The sequence below is a fragment of the Panthera tigris genome, chromosome F3, assembly GCF_018350195.1.
Source record: "Panthera tigris isolate Pti1 chromosome F3, P.tigris_Pti1_mat1.1, whole genome shotgun sequence".
NCBI classification, from domain to species: Eukaryota; Metazoa; Chordata; class Mammalia; order Carnivora; family Felidae; genus Panthera; species Panthera tigris.
Window position 1 is genome coordinate 480,069 of NC_056678.1, and position 13,590 is coordinate 493,658.

A 13,590-nucleotide genomic window follows, 5' to 3' on the forward strand; every position below is an offset into this window, starting at 1 on the left:
GTGTGGGTGGGCAGGTGCTGGGAGTGAGGAGAGAAGACAAGGCAGGCCCCGGAGGCCCGGGAGCCCTCTCTTCCGGCTTTGCGGGTTGGTCCAGGTTTCCCTGCCTGATTCCCTCCTGAGATGACGCCTCCTATATGCTGTTTCAGCATTTGCAGGTGGAGGGTGGGAGCGCGGGGCTGGTTTCTGAATGGTCGCAGGGTGGGGCTGGAAGTGTGCCGGGGCCTGTGCTCACTGGTGGCACGTGGAGGGGTGGGGTCACAGCCCCAGAGGCCCCCTAGGTCCTAAATAACCTGTGGATGAGAAGCTGGGGTGGGTGAACAGAGCCTAAGAGCCCCTTCGCAATTGCCTGTTCACCTAACTCACACTCGTGAGCGTCCACTGTGGGCCAGGCCGTGAACCCTACGGTCGCTGCCATCTAAGAGTGGCTCCTGCCTGTACAGTTCCTACTACGTGCCAGGTGCTGTCTCATTTGCCGATGAGGTGGGGTACTATTATCCACCACCCCATGGTACAGGTGGGGAGACTTGTCCAGCATCATGAGGGGTCAAGGATTCAACACCAGTTCAGTGACACCACGTTCTGGCTCCTAGCCTCTCAACTGCCTCCTAACATCCTGTCGTTAGAGCTAAGAAGCTGGTTTCGAAAGAAGTGAGCTCCCCATCATTTGGAGGAATGCAGGCAGATGTTGGAGGACTCCGAATGGATGCTGGACAGAGACGAAATCTTTCTGACCACTTTGACCTTTGAAGTTGGCTCCCCCTGCCTAAAAGACCCCCACAGGCATGGTTGTTAGAGTCATATCCGGGTGACCCAGGTCTCCTGACTCCCATTTCAGTGCTGTTTTGGTCCCCACGTTGGGCAAGACTGAGGAACCCCTTCTCATAGGTTTCTCGGCACTTTGGGATTTCACAGGGCCTGACCCATTTCTGGGCAGGTTGGGGGCAGAGCTGACCGTCAGACCTGGAGTTCAAGTCCTGGCTGCGGCCTTCCCTGGTTGTGTGCCTTAGGCCAAATCGCATCAATTCAGTTTACCTATCTTTAAAACCGGGAGGAGAGGGGCACCTGGATGGCTCAGTCAGTTAGGCATCTGACTCTCGATTTCAGCTCAGGTCATGGTCTCGTGGTTTGTGAGTTCAAGCCTTGCATCGGGCTCCGTGCTGGCAGCACAAGAGCCTGCTTGGGATTCTCTCTCTTTCTCCTGCCTTTCTGCCCCTCCCCCACTCACATGCACACATGTGTGCTCTCTCTCTCTCTCTCTCTCTCTCTGGAAAAAAAAAACTTTAAAATGGGGATGATAATATTTTTGTGAGGATTAAATAAGGTATTCTGTACAAAGTACATGGCACATAGTAGGTGCTCAGTAAACATACTCTCTTGCTGCTAAGCTGGGCAGTAACAAAACTATTTCAAAAGGTCTCCAGCTTCTGCTTTGAGGCCTTTGTTAGAATAAAGACCTGGGTCTGAATCCTGCCTCCTCTGCATGACCTTGGGTGGGTTATCTAACAGCTCTCTGCCTCAGTTTCTTCCATCTGTAAAGTGGGACTATGTCGGTAATCTATCTTGGGTTGTCATGCCATAAACAGTCCCAGGAACACCATGAGTGCTCAAAAAAAAAAAGAAAAGAAAAGAAAAGAAGAACAGTGAGCTTTCAGCATCATAAAACTCCTGCTATATGCTAGCCAGGTCTCCTCTTTTGCAAATAACACCCCATTGAATCCTCACCCCTGGACAGGAAGGGCTGAGCTGGATGCAAACACAGGTCTCTGTGGCTGCAGTCGCACCACCCGTAGCCACTGCCTCTGTGCTGCCTCAGTCAGGCATGATTCCGGGGCCAAAGCTCAGCAAATCACATGGGCTTGTTCAGGGAGCCAGGATGCCACACTGCCACCGCCACCCCCAGACCACCCCGAGGTTCCTCACAGCTGTCGACCTCCACAGCAGATCAGTTCCAGGCTCATGCCTGGGAGCCTGGGACGGGAAAGGTGGTTGAGCTGCATTTCAGAGGCCTTCTGTGGCCCTCTGCCCCGTGCCCACAGGGGCGGTCGGTTCCCCCGGGGATGGGTCCTCCCCTGGCCAGTTTGGGCCATAGCCTCTTTCTGCAGTGAGACAGTGTCCTCTCCCGTGAGGCTGCAGGGACCGACCTTCCGGGGGAGGCTTTCCCCCCTGCCTTTTTAATTTCCTCTTCTGGCCTCAGGCTGTCAGCGCGTTATTAACTTCTGGGGAAGTCGGGAGCCAGCAGAGTAGGGGAGGCCCCTCCCTCGTCAGAACCCCTCCCTCAGGCTGAGAACTACGCCCTTGGTGCTGTGTCCCCACCTCCACTGCCCACCCCGCCCCAGATCCATCCCCAGGAGCCTGCCTTCCCTGGGGATTACCCTGTCTGAGTTTCAGGGTCCATAGCTACAAACAGACAACCTTCATTCTGTGGGGTTTGGACTTGAGACAACGTGTGTATACAGTCCGGGTAACAATAGGAAACAGATGATTCCTCCAAACGCAGCACATGAAGATGAATTTAATAAGGGTGCTGTTGACCAAGGCAGGGTGGGGTGGGTGGGGAGAAGGGTGCAGCACCCCGCGGTTGGAATAGTGGGGAGCCGGGAACTGTTGGCTGCCCCAGTCTGATACGGGAAGCAAGGAGAGGTGGCCAGAAGGGACTGGCTGTGTGAGGAAGGTCCCCAGACAGGAGCCGTGACTGCGGAGTCTCTTCCTAAGGACTTTGGCTGCTAGTTTTCTGTCTCCTCTGAAATGCCCCACTGCAATGGGAGCATGCCTGAGAGTAGCTTGGAAAGCTTGATCAACACCCCAGAGTTGCTGCCTCCGTGGCTTCCGAGCATCTGTATCTCCAGCCGGTTCTCAGCTCGTGCTGGTGCTGGTGCTGGGGCTGCTGGGCCCTGCGTCAGCACCACGCTTGCCCTGTACCTGTCCTAGCTTGTCCTACCTTTTGGCTCTTTGGACCGAAAGGTCTTCCAGGGCAGGACCGTCAGGCTCCATCCCTGCTGCTCTGTGCACCCAGTGTATCCGGGCCTTTGTCCCGCTGAATTCACCGGTGTTTGAATGGTTTGCAACTTGTCCCTGTTGACTGTTGCCCAGATGCAGCCATGCTGTATCTTGGCGGTCCCTGTGTGGCAGCTGTCGCCGAGATGGAGGTCAGCATGCAGCTTTATTAGGGTGTGCCTTTGGGATTAACACCCAGCGGAGCCAAGTGAAGCGAGCGGCAGTGGGCCAAGGGAGAAGATGGGTCACGAGGCTTTCATGGAAGCCCCGTGGGGAGTTGCCGGTCTTGCTGGGATGGCCCTTCACACTGTCCCAAGTTGGGGGCAAGGATGCCAGACCTTCACAGCCTACACGTTCCCATCACCGGATGGTGGCCTCCGGGGAAGCAGCGAGACCTTGGTGGAGGCTCTCCCTGGGGCCGAAGGGATCCCTGTCCTCTATGGGACTGGCAGCTGAGGGCTCTCCAGGAGCCCTCCTAGCAGCCTCCAGTCCTGAAGCGGTCTGTGTGGCACATTGTGGCACCTGCCACATCATCAGAACCTGCCCACGGAGCCAGGGAGGGGACAGAGGCTTTCCCGTGGCCGCCACTGCCCTCCCTTCCCTATCCCTGAGTCCTGTGGCCCCTCGACCCCCGGCCAGGAAACCCTCTTGGATCCCTCAAGTACACAGAACCCCCAGCGAAGACCCCTGGCCATGGTTTTGCCTACAGCTGAGTTCCGAATCTTAGTTTTGCTGGGCCCAGCCATCCTGTGACCCAGAGAAGCAGAAGTCCCCCAGACCCTATCCTGGCTCGTGCTGAGATGTGGAATAAACGCATCGGTGCTGTTGTCCACCACTTGCAGTGACTACGGGGTCCTCCAGGCCTTCTGGAGGGAGGGAGAGGAAAAGGAAGGGATTGTGTCTTCTGTCATGTCCCTGAGGCCGGCAGTCCCAGGGAGTACATCTGACTCCTGTGTCTGGGGCAGAGTGTGGTGGGTAGAGGCTCCCCTTGGAGTCAGATTGACCAGCATACAAACCTCAGCAAGGTGACCTTGGATTTTCTGATGCCCTTGGCTAGGCAGTAACCAATACCTCTGCACTTGTCTGTCAAGTGGCCTGGTGGTGGCCACCTGGGAACTGTGTTGTGAGGATTATGGGGGGCCGGCCCCGTGTCTCAGCTCAGGCAGCCGAAGCAGAACACCACAGATGGAGTGGCCTAAATAGACATTGATTTCTTGCAGTTTGGAGGCTGAGAAGTCCAGGGCCAAGGTGCTAGCCCATTCAGTTCCTGGCGAGGGCTGTCTTCCTGGCTTGTAGATGACCTTTTCCCTGTGCTCTTCTCCTCTTCCTCTTTTTTTAAGGACCCCAATCCCATGCTGAGGGCCTCACCTTCAGGAGCTCATCCAACCCTAATTTCCCCCCAAAGGCCCCACCTGCAGATACCATCACACGGGGGCTGGGGCAGGGCTTCAGCATGTGAATCTTTGGGGACACAAGCATCCAGTCCATGACACCATGTATGCTTAGCCCAGTGCTGTGCATTTGGTAAGTTGGAGCATTATTATTATTTTTCAAAGACAAGCCATTGGCTGAAGCTTCTAGAATAGCATCCAGAGCCTGGGTTGACACTCTGCTTCGGCCTCCTGTTCACTGTGTGACCTCGGGTTTGTTGCTTAATGTCTCTGATCTTAACTCTCATGGTGTGAGAAGTCGGTATAAAAGTAGAGCCATGGGGTGCCTGGGTGGCTCATTGGGTTAAGCATCCAACCTCGGTTCAGGTCGTGATCTCATGGTTCGTGGGTTCAAGCCCTGCGTCAGGCTCTCCACTCCTCTCAGCATGGAGCCCGTTTCAGATCCTCTGTCCCCCTCTGTCTCTGCCCCTCCCCTGCTTGTGTTTTCTCTCTGTATCTCTCTCAAAAGTAAACAAACTTAAAAAAAATTTTTTTAAATAAAAATAGAACCAAGCCTCACAGAGCTGTGGAGAGTGTATAGTGAGTTAATGACATAGGTAACCCTAGAACTAATTCATCTCTCATTCATTCATTCATTCATCCATTCGTTCGCTGGCACAGAAGAGCTCATTCAGAGGGAGAAGGATGCTGCGGATACGGATGGTGGGAGTACCAGTCTGCCCTGGCCGCCATAACAAGGTACCACACACTGAGTGGCTTAAACAACAGAAATGTATTTTCTCACAGTGCTGGAGGCTGGAGGTCCAAGGTCATGATGTCAGCAGGGTTGGCTTCTGCGGGCCACGAGGGAAGGCTCTGTTCCCGGCGTTCCTCGTGGATGGCCCTCTTCTCCCCGTGTCTTCATGTGGCCTTCCCTCTGTGGTGGTCTGCATCCCAGTTTCCTCTTATAAGGACATCAGTCACACCAGGTGAGGCCCCACCCTCATGACCTCATTGTGACATAATTACCTCTGTAAAGATCTTGGCTCCAAATAGATCACATCCTCTAGGGGTTAAGGTTTCAGCATGTGATTGGGGGGCAGGGACACGGCTCAGTCCATCACAGTTGGGGAGGTGAAGGCATCCTGGAAAGTGGGAGTTGGGTAGGTCTTTGAGGCCAGAGGGGTAAACTGAGGTCCCTCGGGGCAGTGCTCGCAGCCACAGCCAGGACTTAGAGCTTAGGGATTTTCCATCCCGGCAACCTTTTGGGGATGGAGCACGTGGGTCCTGGCGGTCACTGCACTAGCCACGGGGGAGGACGCGGGCAGGCGGAAGGGCCCCTGCGTCACACTCACTCTGGCAGGCGAAGGGCAGATGGCCACCTCCGAGGGGCAGGCGGACATTGGCAGGAGGGCTACGAGCTGCCTGAGAGAGGGCTGGCCACTGGGAAGAGCTGGGGCTGGCCCTGTGTGTGGGGTGGTCAGCTGCGTTAGCCCTCCCCCCCCCCGTGCTGTCCCCTTCTGTGACACCAGGGCGGGCAGCCTGGGCCAGCCCAGTGGTGCCAGACATTCTCACACAGGATCAGTGAGTTGGAGAAACAGACTCCTGTGTGTTTCTCCTTGACCCCACACTCTTCCTGGACGATCCCGCAGACACCAGAGGTGTGTGGGTTTGCTACACCTCAGGCAGTTCTTCGATGCCAGCCGGGTGGCCGCCCCTTAACCGAGTCTGACGCTAGCTGCCTGGAGTCAGTGTCAGGTCCCACAGGTGAGGGGCCCCAGTCCTGCAAGACTGTCCCCCACTTCAGGTGCAAGTCTCAGATTGTCACCTGTACTTCTTCGTTGGTTTCATTTATTTATTTATTTTTGGGAGAGACAGAGAGAGAGAGCGCGTGCGCACAAATATGGGGAGGGGCAGAGAGAGAGGGAGACACAGAATCCAAAGCAGGCTGCAGGCTCTGAGCTGCCAGCACAGAGCCCAGTGTGGCTCACGAACTGCAAGATCATGACCTGAACTGAAGTCGGACGCTTAACCGACTGAGCCGCCCAGGCGCCCCATGCCCGTACTTCTTGATGGCCGCATACTGGGGTTCCCCTAGCCCCCTCCTTAGATTTGATCATTTGCTCATAGGAGTCAGGGAGACACCTAGGTTCACCGGTTTGTGACCAAAAGGTACGATACAGGACGCAGATGAACATCCAGATGGAAGAGGTGCGTGGGGCAAGGTCTGGGGGAGGGGCGCAGAGCCTCCGTGTCCTCTTGTGGCGCCCTTCCGTCACCTCCATGTTCGGCAGCCTGCTGTCCAAGCCTCACACTTGGGGGTTTTTATGGAGGCTTCATTAACACAGACATGGTGAAGAGTGAACTCAGTCTGCCTCCCTGTCCCCGTCCGCGAGAAGGAGGCATGGGGCTGAAAGTTCCAAGCTTCTCATCATAGCTTGGTCTTTCTGGTGACCAGTCCCCATCCCGAAGCGATCCAGGCGCCCGCCAGGCATCACCTCATTAGAACAAAGCACATTCCTCTCACCCAGGAGAGTCCAAGGGATTTAGAAATTGTGTGTCAGGAACTGAGGTCAAAGGTCAACTGGTAGACTAGAAGATGCCCCTAGTGCCGTGATCACTTAGGAAATTACCAGGGATTTAGGAGCTCTGTGCGGGGAACTGGGGGCCAAGACCAACAGGTACATGTTTTTTTATTATTTTACGGTCAGCAAACTGTTGCCCAAAGGACAAACCCGGCTCTCCACTTGGTTTTGTAAATAAAGTTTTATTGGAACACAGCCACGCTCATTCATTGGCATATGGCTGCTCTCCGGATCCAAGGGTGAAGTTAAATACTTGAGACAGAGACCAGTGGCCAGCAAAGCCAAGAATGCTTACTCCGTAGATCTCTACAGAAACGGTTTGCAGACCCTTGTTTTTGTGCTTCTCTGTCTATAGTTCTAGGTACCAGGTTCACCCCTGGAACTTCCTTGTTGTGCTGAGAACAGCAGTGTCTGCTGAGAACCCGCTTCCTGGTTCACAGACCGCTGTCTTCTCTCTATGTCCTCACATGACAGAAGAGGGAAGGGAGCTCTCCGGGGTCTCTTTCCTGAGGTCACCGATCCTACCCATGACCTCATCACCTCCCACAGGCCCCGCCTCGTAATACCCCCATCACACTGGGGATTAGAATCTCAACATAGGAACTTGGGGGGGAACTGAAACATTCAGTCCATTGCAGGGAGTGTCCTCCTCCCCAGAGCCTCAGTTTTCCTCCTCTGTACATGGGGAGAGTATTACCCTGAACTCTTGGGATGATCCCATGAGGCAAGGCAGGCAGGAGAGAACTTCACAAAGTGCCACTCTCGGGACTTACTCTCTCCATTCTACCTGCTGATAGCCTCCACCTTGCTGTGCTGGCAGCATGGAGCCTGGAGCCTGCTTCCCCCTCTCTGACCCTTCCCCACTCTCTCTCTCTCTCTCTCTCTCTCTCTCTCTCTCAAAAATAAACATCAAAATTTTTTTTAAAAAAATCAACTGCAAAATATTTATTTACACTATATTAACACATAGTATCCACACTTGTAAAAATTGTGGTAAAATACACAACATAAAATTTTGCCTTCATCGTTTTTAAGTTCGGTAGTGCTGAGTCATTCACATTGTTGTGTGGTCAGTCTCTCTTCGTCTCACAAAACTACAGCTCTGTACCCGTTAAGTAATCATTTTCCTTTCTCTCCTCCCCCCAGCCCCTGGCAACCACTATTCTGTTTTCTGTCTCTATGAACTTGCCTCCTTTAGGCACCGCTCATAAGTATTTTGTCTCTTTGTGCCTGGCTTATTTCACTTAGCGTGACATGTTCAAGGTTCACGCATGTACTGGCAGGTGTCAGAATTCCCTTCCTTTTTTTTTAACTTTATGTGTATATTTTGAGAGAGAGAGAGGGAAGGAGGGACAGGCATAGAGAGAGAGAGAGAGAGAGAGAGAGAGAATCCTAAGCAGGCTCCACACCATCAGTGCAGAGCCCGACACAGGGCTCTATCCCACAAACCATGAGACCACGCCCCAAGCCAAGATCCAGAGTCGGACACTCAACAAACTGAGCCACCCAGGTGCCCCAGAAGTTCCTCCCTTTTAAGGCTGAGTTCTATTGCCTTGAATGTGCCTGCTACATTTTGTTTATCCATTTGTCCATCAATGGACACTTGGGTTGTTTCTGCCCTTGGCTGTTGTGGATAGTGCTGCCGTGAACACGGGTGTGCAAATCTCTCTTCAACACTCTGCTTTCAGTCCTTTGGGGTATATACCCAGAAGAGAACCGCTGGATCAGATGGGGATTTTCTGCTTAATTTTTTGAGGACCTGCCATCCTGTTTTCCTTAGGAACCGCACAAGTTCACGTGCCCATCAGCAATGCACCAGAGTTCCGATCTCTCCATATGTGCACCCACACTTGTTATTTTCCATTTTTCGATAGGAGCCATCCTAATAGGTGTGAGGCGGTCAGTATCTCATCACGGTTTTGATTTGCACTTCCCTGATGATGAATGATGTTGAGCATCTTTGCGTGTGCTTGTTGGCCATCTGTTTATCTTCTCTGGAGACGTGTCTGTCCAGGTCCTTTGCCCATTTGGGAATCAGGTTGTTTTTTGTTGTTGAGTTGTAGGAACGCATCATACAGTCTAGACGTTAGCTCCTTAGCAGATACACGATTTGCAGGTATTTTCACCCATTCCATGGGTGTTGCCTTTTCACTCTGTTTATTGTGTCCTTTGATGTACGCAAGTTTGTTTGTTTACTTTGACGCGGTCCATTTTATTTCATGTTACTTTTGCCCGCTCTGCTTTTGGTGTCACAGCCAAGAAATCGTTGCCAAATCATGGCGCTTCTCTGCTATGTTTTCTTTGAGGAATTCTGTAGTGTTCGCTCTGGTATTTAGGCCTTTGATCCATTTCGAGTTGATTTTTGTGTATGGTACAGGTGAGGGTCTCACTTCATTCTTTTCCATGTGGACATCCAGTTTTCTCAAGAGCATTTGTAGGAGACTGCCCCCCCCACACACACACACTGAATGGTCTTGGCATCTTTGTCAAAATCGTTTCATATGTACTGATAGACATGAAGGTTTATTTCTGGGCTCTCTCTTCTTCACCACTTGTGTTTATGCTGGTACCTCAAAATTTGCTAGTATTTTTATTACCATAGTTTTATAATGAGGTTTGAAGTCAGGAAATACCAAACTTCTAGCTTTGTTCTTCCTTTTCAAGATTGCTTTGCCTATTCATGGGAGTCCTTATGACTTTTAGGATAGATTTTCCTTTTTCTGCAAAAAAACAAACAAAACCAAAAACCAAAAACAAAAACACCACGCCAAAACAACATCAACAAAATGCCATTGGGATTTTGATGGCGATTACACGTAGATTGCTTTGGGTTTTATTGACAACGATATTAAGTCTTTCAATCTCTGAACACATGGGAAGCCTTTCCATTTATTTGCATCTTTAAAAAGTTCTCTTGGGGTGCCTGTGTGGCTTAGTTGGTTGTGCATCCAACTTCGGCTCAGGTCGTGATCTCACAGCTTGTGGGTTCGAGCCCTGCATCGGGCTCTGTGCTGACAGTCCAGAGCCTGGAGCCTGCCTCTCTCTCTGTGCCCCTCCCCTGCTCATGCTTTGTCTCTTTCTCCTTCAAAAATGAAGAAACATTAAAAATAACAACAACATCAATAATAATAATAATAATAATAATAATAATAAAGTTCTCTCAGCAGGTTTACTGTAGCTTTCGATATACAGGTCTTTCACCTCCTTGGTTAAGTTTATCCCTAAGTATTTTATTCTTTTTGATGCTACTTTTTTTTTTAGTGTTTCTTTATTTTTGAGAGAGAGAGAGAGCATGAGCAGGGGAGGAGCAGAGAGAGAGGAAGAGAGAGAGAATCCGAAGTAGGCTCCGTAATATCAGCACAGAGCCTGACATGGGGCTCGAACTCAGAAACCGCGAGCTCACGACCTCTGCTGAAGTTGGACGCTTAACTGACTGAGCCACACAGGCACCCCTGTTTCTGATGCTATTGTAAACAGAATATTTAACATTTTGTTTTGGGATTGTTTATCGGTAGTGTTTAGAAATACAGCTAATTTTCACGTATGGATTTTGTATCCTGCAATATTGCTGAATTTATTTATGACTGCTAACAGTTTTCTTGTGGAGTTTCTAGGGTTTTCCGCACATAAGATCAGCCGAGATCATTTCACTTCTTTCTTTCCAATTTGCATACCTTTGGTTTCTTTTCCTTGTCCTAATTCATCTGGCTAGATCTTCCAATGCTACGTGAAGTAAAAGAGGCGAGCAGAGGTGTCTTTGTCTTGCTCTTGACTTTGAAGGAAAAACTTTCGGTCTTCCACCATCGCATGCGATGGTAACTCTGGGTTTTTCCTACATGACTTTCATACGTGACCGGTAGTTTCTTCCTGTTCTTAGTTTGGTGAGAGTTTTTATGGTGAACGGTGTTGAATTTTGCCACATTCTTTTTCTGTATCAGCCGTGATGCCCATGTGGTACTTTTCTCTTCGTATGTTAATGCTGGTGTCTTGGGTTGGTCGGTTTTTGTGTCTTGAACCCTCGCTGCATCTTAGCAGAATGTCCTACTTGGTCATGGCACATGTGGAGCTCTCCGGATCCTGCCGAGTTCTGTTTGCCAGTGTTTTGTTGAGCCTTCTGATGGAGTCACCCATTGGAGACATTGGTCTCCAGTGTTTGTGTCATGACTTGCTTGGCTTTGCTTTCCAAGGTAATGTCAGCCTCATGCAACGCAAGTATTCCCTCCTCTTCCATTATTATTATTATTTTAGAAGAATTTGAGGAGGATTGGTGTTAATTCTGATTTTTGTCGAGTCTCTCTCTCTCTCTCTCTCTCTCTCTCTCTTATTTTTTGCTCTTAGTCTGGCTTAAAGGTTTGTCAATCCTGCTGATCTTTTGGAAGACTCAACTCTTGGTTTTGTTAAAACCTACCCTTGTATTTCTTTTCTTTCTTTTGTTTATCTCTGCTGTGACATTGTGATGACCTTCCTTCTGCTAGCTTTGGGTTTTGTTTGTTCCTCTGTAGTTCCTCGAGGTGTCAAGTTAGACGGTTGATTGGAGACTTTCCTTGTTGTTTGAACATAAGCACTTCCAGCTGTAGATGCCCCTTGTACCCTGCTTTCTTTACATCCCCTGGATTTTGATACGTTGCCTTTTCCTTTCCATTTGTCTCAAGATACTTGCTGATTTCTCTTGTGATTTCTTCTTTGACCCGTTGGTTGTTGGAGACTGTGTATGGTTTGGGGCACCTGGGTGGCTCAGTCAGTTGAGTGTCTCTCTCTTTTTTTTTAATATAACTTATTGCCAAACTGGCTTCCATACAACACCCAGTGCTCATCCCAACAAGCGCCCTCCTTAATGCCCATCACCCATTTAGCCCATCCCCCCACGCACTTCCCCTCCAGCAACCTTCAGTTTGTTCTCTGAATTTAAGAGTCTCTTATGGGGGCCCCTGGGTGGCTCAGTCAGTCGAGGGACCGACTTCGGCTCACGTCATGATCTCACGGTTCGTGCGTTCGAGCCCCACGTTGGTCTTTGTGCTGATAGCTTAGAGCCTGGAACCTGCTTCGGATTCTGTGCCTCCCTCTCTCCCTGTCCCTCCCCCACTTGTGCTCTGTCTCTCCAAAAATATATAAGCGTTTTTTAAAAAAAGAGTGTCTTAAGGCTCAGGTCGTGATCTCACAGTCATGGGTTCAAGCCCCGCGTCGGGCTCTGGGCTTATCAATCTGATGGGTGTTTGAGAGCAGCCACTGTGGGGACCCTTGAAGCAGGGGAATTTTATTCTCCTGAACAGGTTACTGTTTCAGCCAGAATAGAGAGACCAGGTGAGGTTTTAGGCAAGTAACACTGCAGGCACCCTGTGCGCCAGGCTCTGTGCTCAGCACATGGTGTGTGTTACCTTGTTCAGTCTTCCCGCAGCCCCATGAGGCAGGTGCTGTTCCTGTACGCCCTTCACCCAGCAAGAAAACTAAGGTTCAGGGAGGTGATGTGATTTGACTGTGGAAACACAATCAGGAGCCACAGTGGCCAGGATATGGCAGCTGGAGCTGAGATGGGGCAAAAAAAAAGTCCTGAGCCAAAAGTCCAGCCATGGCTTCCGAGCTTTGTGGCCTTCAGTAGGCCAGTTTGCCTCCCAACCCTCAAGTTTCCACACGTGTAAACAGGGCCGGTTCCAGGGCTTTGGCTACATAGTTTTCAGACTTGGAAATGCCGCTGGCGAAGCCCAGCTTAGAGCTCGCTGAGCTCAGAGGTCAGCGCTGTTCACGGGGCGAGTGCTGACTCGGTTGTGTGGGGCAGACACTGCAGGGCATGGCCAGGGATGCTCTGAGTTCTGTTTTCCCCTCCAGGAGGCACCCGCAGGGAAGGGGAGAGGGGCATGGAGAGCCTGCGATCGCTCTCTGGTGGGTGCACTGCTGAGCTGGCCTGGCTGAGGCCGAGCGGGTCACGGGGCAGCCAGGAAGGGAGCGGCTGCTCATGGAGGGGTTGGATTCAGAACTGCTCCTGTTACCCCATGTCGCAGCCCTGGCGATGTAGAGCTGGGACCGGCCTTTGAGGTCATCTCTCTCGGCCTTCTCAACCTCAAGGTGGCGAAACTGAGCCTCTAGAGAGGAGAAATGCATGGCTAAAGCCCCATGGTGACTGGGGGCTGGGCAGAGCGGGGGCCAGAATCCAGCAAAGCAGAAGGGTGTTCAGGCCACTGGTGAGTCATCTCTGTGAGCAGAGGCACGGCTGCCCTTTCAGCACTGTGTCGCTCACTCCTGGTGCATCAGGGGCGCTCAAAAAAGATTTGTTGAGCGTGTGAGGATAGTAGGAAAACACACCCCCAGGGAGTCAGACAGCCTGGAATTCGGTGTCTGCTCTGGGCCAGCTTTACTTCTCTGGGCAAGTTTGCTTCACTTTGCTGAGCCTCGGTTTCCCAAATTGAGGTCACAGACCCAACTGGAGGTGCCTGAGCAGGGATTGGAACCCAGAGCTGCTAGATTCCAGGCCTGATTTATCACTATACCTTCCTGATTCTTTTATATGCTTGTTTCCCCTTCCTTCCTTCCTTCCTTCCTTCCTTCCTTCCTTCCTTCCTCCCCTCCTCCCCTCCCCTCTCTTTTCTTTTCTTTTCTTTTCTTTTCTTTTCTTTTCTTTTCTTTTCTTTTCTTTTCTTTTCTTTTCT